The sequence below is a fragment of the Dreissena polymorpha genome, chromosome 2 (assembly GCF_020536995.1).
Source record: "Dreissena polymorpha isolate Duluth1 chromosome 2, UMN_Dpol_1.0, whole genome shotgun sequence".
NCBI lineage: Eukaryota > Metazoa > Mollusca > Bivalvia > Myida > Dreissenidae > Dreissena > Dreissena polymorpha.
Genome location: NC_068356.1, coordinates 76,038,400 through 76,051,846, shown reverse-complemented (window position 1 = coordinate 76,051,846; position 13,447 = coordinate 76,038,400). Strand labels below are relative to the sequence as shown.

Sequence of the window (13,447 nt, the reverse complement as noted above, 5' to 3'; positions counted from 1 at the left end):
TCAAGATATCATTCAATGATTGGGACGAATCTTCTGACCAAGTTTCATGAAGATCAGACAATAAATGTGGCCTCTAGAGTGTTTACAAACAAATGTGGACGGACGAACCGAAGACGGACAACGGACAAAGACCGGTCACAAAAGCTCCCCTGAGCAATCAGGTGAGCTAAAAAAAGCATCCACCCTCGAATAACAATTAACACATAAATGATACACAAATCCTCACTGTATTATTATGAAAACATTTATAATCAAAGGGGAGTAACTACTGTAAACTTAAATGCAATATTTAGAAGAGTTGTCTCGCATGTTAAATAACCTTAATTCATGATTGTTTACAAGCCTTTTTACTGTATAAATATAAGGAAAACTGCACTGTCCCCCTGGCAACAATGTTTTTCAACAGACCGGAACCATTTTCAAACTTAACTCACATATCTAGGAAACAAAAGTTCTGACAAAATTTCATGAAAATTGGGCCAAAAATGGGACTTCTAGAGTGTTGACATGTTTTCACTATATACATATAGAGAAAAATGCCCAGCCAACTGGCAGCCATGTTTTTTCACTGATCTGGACCATTTTCGAACTCGTCCCAGAAATCAATAAAACCAATGTTTTGACCAACTTTCATGATGATTGGGCAAAAATTGTGACTTCCAGAGTGTTAACAAGGTTTCTCTCTGGCCAAATAAGGAAAACTGCCCTGCCCACTGGCGGCCATGTTTTTCAACGGACCGGAACCACTTTTGAACTTTTGAAGATTGGGCATGAAATGTGACTTCTACAGTGTTTACAAGTTTTTTCTTTTTTTTTACCTAGTGACCTGCATAGTTTTTGATCCGGCACGACCCAGTTTCGAACTGAACCGAGATTTCATTGGGACGAAGCTTCTGACCAAGTTTCATGAAGATCAGCCAATAAATGTGGCCTCTAGAGTGTTTACGAACAATTGTAAACGGACGGACGGGCGACGGACAAAGACCGTTCACAAAAGCTCACCTGAGCAATCAGGTGAGCTAAAGACAGTTATTGGACTTATGACTGATAGGAGCCATACACAAATATATGACAATAAATATCGCTTTAAGTTACCATCTGTGTCCAATAGATGTCCAACCTATGGAATACAAACAATTATTGTCAAATTGTAAAAAAAGGCCAAACCAATTGGCCCCATATTGAAATGAGATTTATTTCAGGATATTTTTTTATTATAAATATAATGTTTTTATCTGTTATGCAGAGCCATTATTATTTTTTAAAATACTGATTGTTATAAAAATTTGCGTTTTGGGGCCCTAAAAAAATGAAATGGTTCCATCAAAATTTCTTAATATTTTGTATCTAGATTAAATGTGAATGCCATCTGTATGTGATTATATTTATTCCAAGATTAGTGTACTGGTATGCAATCAGCAGAGGCTAATCACTGGGATGACCTCAGTCTTTATGGAATTTTTCGTGTAAAGGAAGTTTCTTAAAGACAAAAATCCAGTCTAGTCAACTTGTGTCATACCTGATAAGCCAGTCTGGACTTCACAAGCTAATTTGGGGCACATGCATGAAGCCTCGTTTCCTCAGAACATGTTTCATTTATTTGATTCAGATTAATAATGGCTTGATGTATGAATAATGTTTATATTATGCTTTCCGGTGATTTAAAGAAAAATACAAGTGAAATAAAACTTATAATTCACTGTTTCAAACAGTGAAAATTAACAGTGAAAATTATCAATACTTTATACTGTGAAATGACGTCGTTTTCATGATGTTGCGACTTGATTATTTCAGCAATAAAACAGCAATAATCATTTGTAAGCATAAAATAAAAAGAAAATTTGTTGGATCCGGTGGAATATCAATTCTTATTCACTCTTGTTTATTTTTCACTTTGTTAATTATAAATTGTATTATATTGCCTATTTATTAAAAAAAAAAAAATACCCTTGCATTCCCCCTTTAAAATACCTCATCAGAAGAAATTAGAAATGCGGAAAAAAATGCAATTAAAAAACCATAAACTCACAAATTGATTCAAATGTCTATAAAAGGACAAAAAAAGCTATCAATTAATGCTTTTAAAAGACATTTACTAGATTGATATGCCTCTTTATTCAAGCTTTTCATGCCATTAAATAAGATTTAAGGCCTATAATTATCTAAATGCATGATTCAATGTTGGCCATTTAAAATTAATGAGGGACCTTCAAGAAAAAATTAATGAATGGCAGAAGAATTTGACATATGAAAGAATAGCAATGACTATTTGTGTGCATTATTTTGGGCATATCACTGACATATGTATTTTGTCTATAGTGTACGAAGCTTCAAGTTCAATTTTTCATATACTGCTTTTTTTATTCAAATATTACTTCTTTAATAAAAGAATTACTTTCATGTGTTTTTATCAAGCATTTATCTTGCTCTTTAATATGACAAACACATTATAAATACAGGAAACAAATTATGTACTTTTATTAACCCTTTCAGTGCTGGAACCGAATTTTAAAGGCCTTTGCAAACAGTTTGGATCCAGATGAGACGCCACAGAACGTGGCGTCTCATCTGGATCCAAACTGTTTGCTATTCTGATAGTATTCTTTGCAAAAAAAATGAAGAAAATGCTTATTTTACAAATTCAGCAGACGACATTTTAGCAGACTACAAATTTCCCAGCATGCAAAGGGTTAATCTAATAAATCCTTCTTTACTGATCCTGCATTCATTATCTGCTTTACGCCATTCAATTTTCATTTAAATTTTAACCCAAGTTATATTTTTCTTTTCGGAAGCACTTCCAGTTTAGAACAAAATGCTGATGAGTTATTTACTTGTTCACTGTTGTCAAAGGTAGCATGACATGGCTTGAAACATGGTTTGTCCCCGAATGATCAAGCATACCACAGTATTATGTAGAATTGTCATGATCATCATGACTCTCCGGAGTTATTTTAGATCAGCTTGATTGCATTTAAAGCCTTAAAATAACCACAAGAAAATGTGGATAAATGGAAAGTTGACTACAGGTGATGTATGTCACATGTTGTTGTTGACTTTTCCCAATTGTATTAGGATTATGACGGCTCTCCCCTGTCTGTAAATTAAGTTAACCCGTTGCTGAACTTTTATTTCGTATCATCTACCACAGTTTGAGAATACAACCTGAGCGGGGAACAAACTTTAAACTTTTGAGATCATTGCGGCTTGCATTTGTTTGAAAAGGCAATCAACCTATTGAAATAAAAGTGGAATTGCAACTATGCCATTTTGAAGTATTCCGGTCCGATCATTGCGGCTTGCATTTGTTTGAAAAGGCAATAAACCTATTGAAATAAAAGTGAAATTGCAACTATGCCATTTTGAAGTATTCCGGAAAACGCACAAACTTAATCAAACATAAATATATATTGCTATAAATATAAATTTACATTTTAATAAATTTTCCAGTCTGTAACCTAACCTGTTATGTATTCATACACAAACAAGTTATATATGCTCATTAAGGATAAAATGTCAAATTTGTAAATCACAAATAACTAGGCAACTTTTCAACCTAATAATGACAAAAAAGTCAAGTTATAAATCCTTAAACAACATTTATCGAATCATTAACCCTTGCGATAGATTCAAAAGCGCAGATAAATTGCTGTTGAAATTTCAACTTTTGACTTAAATGTCTATCAAAAAGGCAATAAAATCATTCAGTCTCAACCATTCAAATTGTTTTTCAATATTTTCTGTGTTTGTGAAAATATCGTTAATATATGGATATTAAGGTTTATAAATTGTCTCATTGATGTTTGAATTTAAAAATAGATACGTGCATACATTTTATACATGAAACTATTGACTTAATTTGCTTTTTCCATTTTTAAAATTGTCTATTGTTTGTAATAATAATAAAAAAATAAGTATGATAATAAAAATAATTATTATTTTTATTATTATAACAATAAGTATAATAATAAAAATAATAATTACATTATGATTTTTTTTTAAATATTGAATTTATTTACATCCAAGGAAAAAAAAAACAGAAACATTTAATAAAATAAACGTTTTTACCTTAAAATATAGACATTATACAAGAGACAAAACATTTTTTTTCTAGTGCTATTTTTTAAACAACATTTTTTTTTAAATAAATCAATAACTAAAAGAACAAAAATGGAACAATATGAAATATACTTACGAAAAGAGATTCAGTTTCCACCTTCAGTGTATATATAAAAATCCAAAATGTCAGTGTATATATAAAAATCCAAAATGATGAAAAATCATACAAGGAAAAAATTAACGCCACCAAAAATGCACAACAAGAAGGCCCCCAAGTTAGCAAGTGTGAGTAGTCAGATCAGTAGCCCTATCGGGTGATCTTCAATCATTATACAGCTTTACACTAGCAGGTAATGAGACGTTATATCTACAGTCCTAACAAGTCCTACAAGCTGATTATTATCTGTAAGACAAACAGATACCAATGTCTGAACAAATAATCTTTTCATTCCCCCAAAGCATTATAGCTATTTGGTGATTGCACACTTTTATCAACAAACTATCTCTGAAGTGTGCTTGAATATGGTGGGCATTTTGGCCCTCTTTATAAAGTGGGTCTGTGTGTTTTTGGATTTAAAAGTGTATACATTAATCTTCAAGACTCCTATGCTATAAAACATACATGTTATATTGTAAAACCCTTATGTGTGTCCAAGCAAACCACACGTATTCAACTTTAAATATTGAAAACACAGCTAAGTAACATATTTGAATAATTAAGTAGCATTTCCATAGAATTATTGATTGTTTTCCTGATTTTTTTGAACGGCAAACTAAAGTAACCTCCCCTGAATATACATAAGACACATCCTTAGATTTACTTAAATTTGTATTTTTGTTTACCCGTGAACTGCATTGTGCATATTTATAGCTAATACTACTGGCATATGAAAACTTACAAGAGTGTGCAGTTTGGATAGATGCTTTTAAATGTATTTACAAACTGTATTAAAGTGATATTATGGGCATTTTTCACTGTTGAATTGAGCTGAAACAAATTAATAATTCAAAAGAGTTAGTTAAAATGTGGTTACTGAACAAATATCTGCAACTCATCTTGCTACCAGTTGTTTATAAAAAATGTGACTCACCCAGTCCTCTAAGCCGAAATGATCCGTAAAACAAAATTGTGTCTTTGTGTTGTATGAACGAATCTGCACTTAAACTAAATTTAGGTTCACATCATACATGCATGATCAGTTGTCAAACGAAAGTACGGTTGATATTCAAATGCATTATTTTTCTCTTTCCAGGTTATTGTTTTAGTATGTTGATGCTGCATTAAAGGCTCTATAAAGGTGAAGATCCGTAATTATTTACCGATTTTTATATATTTTTTCCGTATTTTATATATAAAGGTTATCAAAAAACAATATATATATGCTATTGGACATTACCATAAAAATATGAGCAATACAACTTGTTTTGAGCTCAAAATACAGTGTCCTCCAAGTCAATTGTGTTTACAAACAATCAGTTTATTTTTACATCGCTGTTTACTCGGGAAAGTGAAAGTGACTCAGGTCACCAAAAATATATCGTTGATTTTCAATGTTTTCCAGTATCACTCACAAATTAGGTCTCTTCTAATTATGGTCAAACGTTTGTAGTGATCTAATTAGTTACTTTTTACTGGTAAAAAGTTGTTTAAAATAGAATTAAAAGTGAAGTTCTTTTGGCTATTTTTAGCATATGTCACCGCTTTGGGGCTACACATCACGTTAGTTGCAAAGTTGTAAACATTTCTACCAATTATGAAACCGGTATATCTTCAATACTTCTTGACAACGTTGCACCTAAGCTGTGCTATTAGCATTTTTTATGCAAGAGTAACTGAAATCCGGTAAAAATTAGACCAGTTTATATGCATTATAATTGGATTTGTCACCTTTATAGGGCCTTTAACAAATGTAAGTGTATATGAAGTGAAAACACCAAAAATAAACAACGGTTGCGATAGACACCTATAAACTGCTCGATGCCCATAATATCACTTTAAAAATTGTCACTGATAAATATACGAGGGGTGTTCTAGAAGTTTGTGGATTTTCGCTTTAACTTTCATTCTGTAACATAAATACGATAGACAAAATGCATGAATCAAATATTTCCTCCTTTCCAAATTTACTGTCCAAATATCATGGAAATACATAAAACAATAAAGATATTAAAGATATTTAAACATGTGCACAATGCGCACACCAACGCATGCCTAACGTTGCTGTTTTAACGTCAATGACGATATAGAGTTAGCAACTGCCTTTTCCACATAATCACCTCCAATACAAATATACTTTGTGTGTCAGGAAATCCACTTGTCAAAAGTGTCTCTATACCAGTCAGCGTCAAAAGACAACATGATTCTCTGTGCTGCAACTGTAAGCTCCTGTTTACTTGCAAAGCGTATACTGCCCAACTGTGATTTCACTTCCAGGAAGAGGCCAAAGTCCATAGGAGCCTAATCTGGGCTGTAAGGAGGATGACTGAGGCTCTGAAACCCGATTACATCTATCTCAAGCTCCATTGACTCACAGTGCCCTATGTGCAGGTGCATTGTTGTGGTGTTACATATAGTATGACAGCCGAGGCATCAATCGTAGGTCTCTTTTTCCTTAGAGCATTCATTAAATCCCGGCGAAGTACCTGCAGTAGGCAAATTGAAGAATTTTAAGTTTCACGTATTTTTTTTAAATTGTAATTATTTCATTTTCTATTTCGAATATGACTATTTTAAACTAATAACAAAATTATCAAAATGACAATACATAATTAAATAACGAAATTTTCATTATTTTTTGATATTTATGTAGCATTTATCGTCTGACCATCCGGCACCTGGTGGATGAGCAGCATTCCCCTTGAACCCTTCTATCCATGAAGAAGATAAACATATGTTTTCCACCAGACTTCATGACCCGGACTTTCTTCCGCGGAGAACTTGCTGCTATTTTCCACACCTCAGTGAGGATTGTGCTTTCGTCTCCAGATCATAGTGCCATAACCACGTCTCATCAATTGTGACAATATGGTCCAAAAAGCACTCTCCTTCTTCATGGTATCTTCTCAAAAACTCTTCTGAGCACTTTACGTGATTCACTCTTTCTTCATCAGAGAGAAGTTTTGGAACCCATCGTAATCATTTGAAATCCTCAGTTGGCATTCTGTAAACTGTTGAAGTGCCAATCCAAGCTCTTCCGTGATATATCATGCACTGTTAAAAACATATCAGTTTTAATTAAGTCTCTAACTTCATCAGTCATGGTTTGTTTAACATACACCGGCCTACCACTTCGGTCATCATCTTCTACCGATTCGCGTCCCTTTCTAAATCTCTCGTGCCATTTGAATACCAACGATCTTGAACAAATGAATTGTTTTGACTTTTCAACTTCTGTAAACATTATGGGTGCTGTGTATCCCAATGAGTGATAAACCTTAATCACCATGCGTAGTTAAACGTTGTCAACTGATGTCATGATTTCTTTATGTTAACTTCTGTTGGTGTTACAGCTGAGAAAGATGTAAACAACTTTGAATATTCAACCTACGTGTGACGTAGATATGTGACATCAATGTCAACTGAAAATTAGCGTAAATTCTGTTTATCAACGACATTTTAACCAATGTCAAATGCACTTGACGCACAAACTTATAATAAAATATATACGAGTGCGCAGCATGTTGTTACTGATGTCTCTAAGGCAATGCGTTTCAATCGCGCTTTATGGAATGCATGCATTATTAGCTTTTATATAAAGTCTCTGATAATTAGTTTGAATAATATGTAAATTTCATTCACTTTTGCCAACAATTTAATGAGGTATGAAGAAAATCCATGAACTTCTGGAGCACCCATTATAGCATAATTCTCATACAATAAACAATCAAATCATTAATAACATACTAAGAAACAATAACTAAAGCTTATTCATAAAGTGACTAAACATACACCCCTTTGTTACAGGCATATAGCAGCCAGGGCCGTAGTTAAGTTCAAGGGGAAATAACTGGATCACTATGCACAATTGTTTTGAGAAGTGTCAATAAAAAAATGTTATAAATGCAGAAGAACAATGTAGTAAGTGAGCTCCACAAAGATTTTATGCCTCTACCATAAAAATGGCTTAGCCCTTTGCATGCTGGGAAATTTGTCGTCTGCTAAAATGTCGTCTGCTGAATTTCTAAAATTAGCATTTTTAAATTTTTTTTTTAAAGAATACTATCAGAATAGCAAACAGTTTGGATCCTGATGAGACGCCACGTTCTATGGCGTCTCATCTGGATCCACACTGTTTGCAAGGCCTTCAAAATTTGGTTCCAGCACTGAAAGAGTTAATTCAAGGACATATTATTCAGGAACTGTGGATGGCTGGGCATGAACAAGTATTCCACATCTACACTTTAAGGTGTTAACATCTCAAATGTCAATTCAATTGTGGAAATTGTGGAAAATGTGGAAGTAATTAACTGAGGACATGTTATGCTTCCTCTTGAAAATGGAATAAAAGACTCATGATTCAGGAAAGCTGGATCACTGGACAGGCAGAAAAAGTTTTGCTCATCTAAATCATCCAAGTTTAAATTCAATCGCTTTATAAATGAAGCAAAAACTTCCCTTCCCTAAACTTACAACAAACCAAAGTATACAAACCGCCAAATTGTGTTTACAGAGATCAATATAAAAAATAAATAATTCAAATAATTGGACCAAGATACAATTTGTTCTAAATAACACCTTATACTGCATGTTATAATAAGTAGCAAGTTGTTATAATCAGCCATAGAAATTCAAAGAAAGAAAAAGGGCACACATTTTTTTAATGTAGAATAATAAAAATCATATTCTGAATTAGTCTCCTTTAAATGTTTATTCCATGCATAAATATTTTATGCAGAAATTATATTCACTGTATTTGTAGCCAGTGAAGACTGCTTCTAGGTCTAGGTTTGCCTTAAAAATCTAAAGTACACTATAGTTTTCAAAAGTGGGAATTCCCAAATGGCAGAAAAAAGGTTAACCATGAATGACGAAAAAAGAAAAGTTCTCAAATACCGTATTTTTTACAATTATTAGTTTATATTGATTAAAATATCACGACTTGTATATTACATTACCTGGGTTGAAACGACCCGCCATGGACCCACTGCCGGCTGATGTAGGCGACCAGGCGGCATGTCACGTCGGTCGTTGCCCTCAGTTCAAGCGTCTCAAAGGCACCTGGTATGTGAGGAGTGGGAAGGAACTGCAGGGCCATCAGCATGCGAATGTACTTGAATACGCCTCCGCGACGTCTGTACACCTCAGCCAGGCCCTCATGCTGGACCCGTCTCCACAGTCCACACTGCCTGACTCCAATGGAAGGCGCGGCCCTTCATGTCCCGGCCTGGAAAAACTTCCCAAACAGCGTTTCAGATGGCTGAAATAAAACATTTGAGTTACAAACATAATCAAAATTTTAATATAAAGTTTTGCATGAAGAGTTTAGTAGTATTTAACACTGGCTTGACCTTCGTTGCGATTCTGCTAAATCTTATTTACAAGTAATATATCGATGGTCCCAATTTATAATGACGAACCTACATTTTTGGCATTTCGCGATTTTGATATTGTGTAAAGCGGGAAATCAATGCACATATACCCCCAAAACAACAAAATAGTTAACCAATCGCAACAGCTCCATATAGTCACGTAATGTAATGACGAACCGCAATTGATTGAAGTCAAAATGACGAAGCTGAAAAAAATTGTTACGTCGGCATTTTGCGAGCTTATTAATATATTAAAGTATCAATATAGCCATGTATTTTAAGGCAAATTGACGAAACGTAAACGTTTGCTTATAAAATAATTAAATGATGTACATTTTATAGCATTGATGAACGCAAAAAGATATCAAAATAATATAAAATGTTGAGGTATTAACTTAGTAACTTGTGGCCGCAACTAATAGCTTGTTCCTACAACTTATTAAGTTGAGGTTTCAACTTAGTAAGTTGTTCCTTCAACTTTATAACTTCTGGCCGCAAGTTACTAAGTTAAGACCACAATTGTCTGAGCACTTGCCTTGTTTGCGACTGGGTTCAGGGTTCCATCCCCGGTCTGAGCACTAGCAACGTACGCGTCGGATCCCGGTTTCGAGTCCCATGGTTTTTGGATTTGAACCCGGGACGCTTCTTGTAAAGGGCGATTCCTCTGACCGGGGCTCGATCCCGGGAACCATCGCTTACGAGGCGAGTGCAAGATGCCTAAGTTTTCGACAGTCTGAAAATCTAATACGGAGTTTTCAACGGCCTCGGGGATCGAATCATAGTTCGAGCACTAGCCCTGAAAGCTTTGGGTCTCTAGATCAATCCTCGGTTTAAGGATTTACCCTATAAGCGACGGCTCGAAGTTCCGATGTGAGAATTTGCACCAACAGTGACCGGTCCCGGGTTCGAGCCCCAGTCTGAGTACTAGTCCTGAAAGCTATGGATCCCGGGTTCAAGCCTGTGTCTTAGCTCTTGCCCAGTAAGGGAAGGATCCCGGTTGCAAACCTCAGTCTGAGCGTTCGCACCGAAAGCTACGGGTTCACACAGGGACTCGAACCAAACAGCCGTCGCTAACATACCATACTGAGCACCCGCCTACTAAGCGACCGGCTGCGGAAATGAGCTTCGTAAGCAACATTTCCCGCTTTCGAGTCCGGAAATGAGAGCTAGCCTCGCAAGCTATGGGTGTTCGGGTTCTAGCGCCGGTCTGAGCACTAGCCCTGTAAGCTATAAATCCCGCATTTTTCGGGTCCGGCGATAAGACTACGACTTTGATCAGGGTCCGTTCGCTTAAATGGTAAGTACTTAAACAGGGATTTTAGCCCGGGGGCATAGCATACAGGGTGAGTGCTCAAGCAGGGCATCCAAGCCGGGATCCGTTACGTAGGGTGCGAATGCTCAGACTGGAATCCAAGTCGCTTACAGGGAAAGTCCTTAGACTGGGGCTAAAACCCAAAGACCCATCGTTTAAAAAGGGAGGTATCAGACCTGGATTCCCAACCGGAATCCGTCGCTTATGTGCCTAGTTTTCACAACAGGGTTCGAGCCCTGAACCAAGTCGCTAACTTGCCGATCGCTCAGATAGGGGCTCAAATCTGAAATCCATGACTTACATGTCAAGTGCTCAGATAGGGCTCGAACGGGGGATCCATAGCTAACAGGGATAGTGCTCGAACCCGAGCACCTAGTAAAATAAGGGGTACTAATTGTGATAAAACGGTAAAGATGAAACGCCCGATATTATTGGTTAAACTTAAATTAGTGGTTTCAACATAGTTAGTTGCTCCCACAAGTTATTTAGTTGAGGCAAAAACTAATAAGTTGTGGGAACAAGTTATGAAGTTGTCGCCACAAGTTTCTGAGCTGAGGCCTCAACTTAATAAATAAGTTGTTCCCACAAGTTATTTAGTTGAAGGAATAACTTAATAAGTTAAATGAACAAATTACTAGGTTGAGGTCACAATTTAATAAGTTTTGGGAGCAAGTTATGAAGTTGTGGCCACAAGTTACTAAGCTGAGGTCTCAACTTAAACAGTTGTGGGGACAACGTACGTAGTTGTTTCCACAAGTTATTTTAAAAATTGTTTCCACAAGTTATTAAGTTGAAGCCACAACTTATGATGTTGTTCCCTCAACTTTATTAGTCGTTCCCACAAGTTACTAAGTTGAGGCCACACTATAAATAACGAATTGCGGTTGTCACCTCTGTTCCACCGTGTAAAACAGAAAAAAATGCATTGCTTTGCTATATCTAACGGACAACAGTGGAAAAATTTATTCTATTGAAACAAAATCTATTACAATAAGCTGTCCAATTTGCCGAAACATCACATAAATGCAAGTCTAAATGACGAAGATACATTTTACAGCAGATTTATTAACTTAACGTCAAATTAGTTCCATACGAACATGGTCTATCATGCGACACTTTTAAAAATGTTTAAAATAATCTTTATTTGACTTTGTGCAAGAAATGTTTAACTAAAATAGGTCTCCTGAAAACTTGTGTTTTTGTAGGTTCGACATTTTAAATTGAGACCATCGATATATAACCATTTAAAATGTCTGCAACGAAGCCTTCTACTTCGACGTTGCTTACACGTTCCGGGAAGACAAGTTCGTAGTCAGCCTGTGTGCGACGGCTCATCAAAACGAAGACTAGTGGTTAAGGGTGTCACGTTTAAACGGTCGCGTTTCGTGTTTTGCTGAAAAACGTTTACCAAAACAGTAAACGTTTAAACGACAGTCAATATCAATATAATAAATATTGGGGTGAAAATAAGGTAGCCGACCAGACGTACGAAGTAAATCGATGAAGAACTGCGAAATCCAGGTACTTGCGGTAAATCCGGGCTATCGAATTCGGCAGTAATTTATTTCTGATTGGATAGCGGATGGCACAGACATGAACCGAAACTAGCGGAAAATCTTCGCTACTTTCCGAAAATCATACAACTTGGCAACGAAACAGTGCATATGCCGCCATCTTGAAATATTTAAATTGATTGAGTAAAAAAGTAAAACAGTGCGGTAGCAGGCCCTTAGCCAGAGTTGTGAAAAGGGGGTGCAAATTTTTGCCTTCGACGATTGTTATTGAGCAACGAAGTGACGAAGGGGGTATGTGCGGGAGGGGATGTTTCTCCTGCAATCGGGGGCTTTGGAGGTATTCCCCCTAGACAATTTTGAAAATGAAATGTAAACTCCTGCAATCTAGTCACTTTTTAACTGTATTAAGAGACTGAAGTTATAGAGCATTTTTATATGTAATTTCACTTTCATTTACCATACTCAGTGACTGATCGACATGAATATGATATAACATACATGTATACCCCACCACGTTTTTCAATAACCACCTTTTCGATCAGTCACAGAAATACATCATTTTATACAGTGTTTAACCCGACACTAGTAAGCGCGCACACACTTTGTTAATATACGTAAACAACAACAAATTTATAGAATGTAAAATCAACAAAATGAACGGTATAAAATATCATTATTTATTGTAGTCTTGGAATCTTGATAAAATTGGTGTGTTTTACCTTTCCAACATTCTACCATTCATAAATCGAGCAAATAAAATGGAAATATTTGACTTTTTTTAATACAATTGTTTGTCTGCTTCCATGGATAGTACCAGAGGTCTAGCATTGCTCTAAACGTGCTAATAGTGTATTGTACAACAAACACCGATTAACAAAACTGGGTCTTCTCTAATGTGCATCAATACTAAAAAGAAATCAAAATGGTATAACTGGTTACTTTATTTTTTTTATACTATTTTAACAAATTAGTTATCTTTTTCTAAACAAATTTCAGAAACATATAACACTTTAGGCTTCATTAAGACCCTATA

At 35.4% G+C, this 13,447-nt stretch overlaps 2 protein-coding genes across 4 annotated transcripts in view; one reads left to right on the top strand and one right to left on the bottom strand.

Moving 5' to 3' along the window:
• Positions 1 to 13,447, top strand: part of LOC127867686 (atrial natriuretic peptide receptor 1-like) — a 740,759-nt gene that overhangs the window by 667,215 nt on the left and 60,097 nt on the right. The gene's annotated exons all lie outside the window — the stretch shown is intronic.
• The window catches only part of LOC127867689 (hydroxysteroid 11-beta-dehydrogenase 1-like protein), a 70,253-nt gene that overhangs the window by 50,415 nt on the left and 6,391 nt on the right, over positions 1 to 13,447 (bottom strand). The window contains exon 2 of one of the 3 annotated variants that reach the window (XM_052409016.1): positions 9,175 to 9,476. The exons of 1 other annotated variant lie outside the window; for it this stretch is intronic. The gene's annotated coding sequence lies outside the window, so the exon portion shown is untranslated. Of the gene's footprint in view, positions 1 to 4,195; positions 4,988 to 9,174; positions 9,477 to 13,447 lie in introns of those variants that run through there. One more of the 3 variants, XM_052409014.1, reaches the window with a different exon arrangement.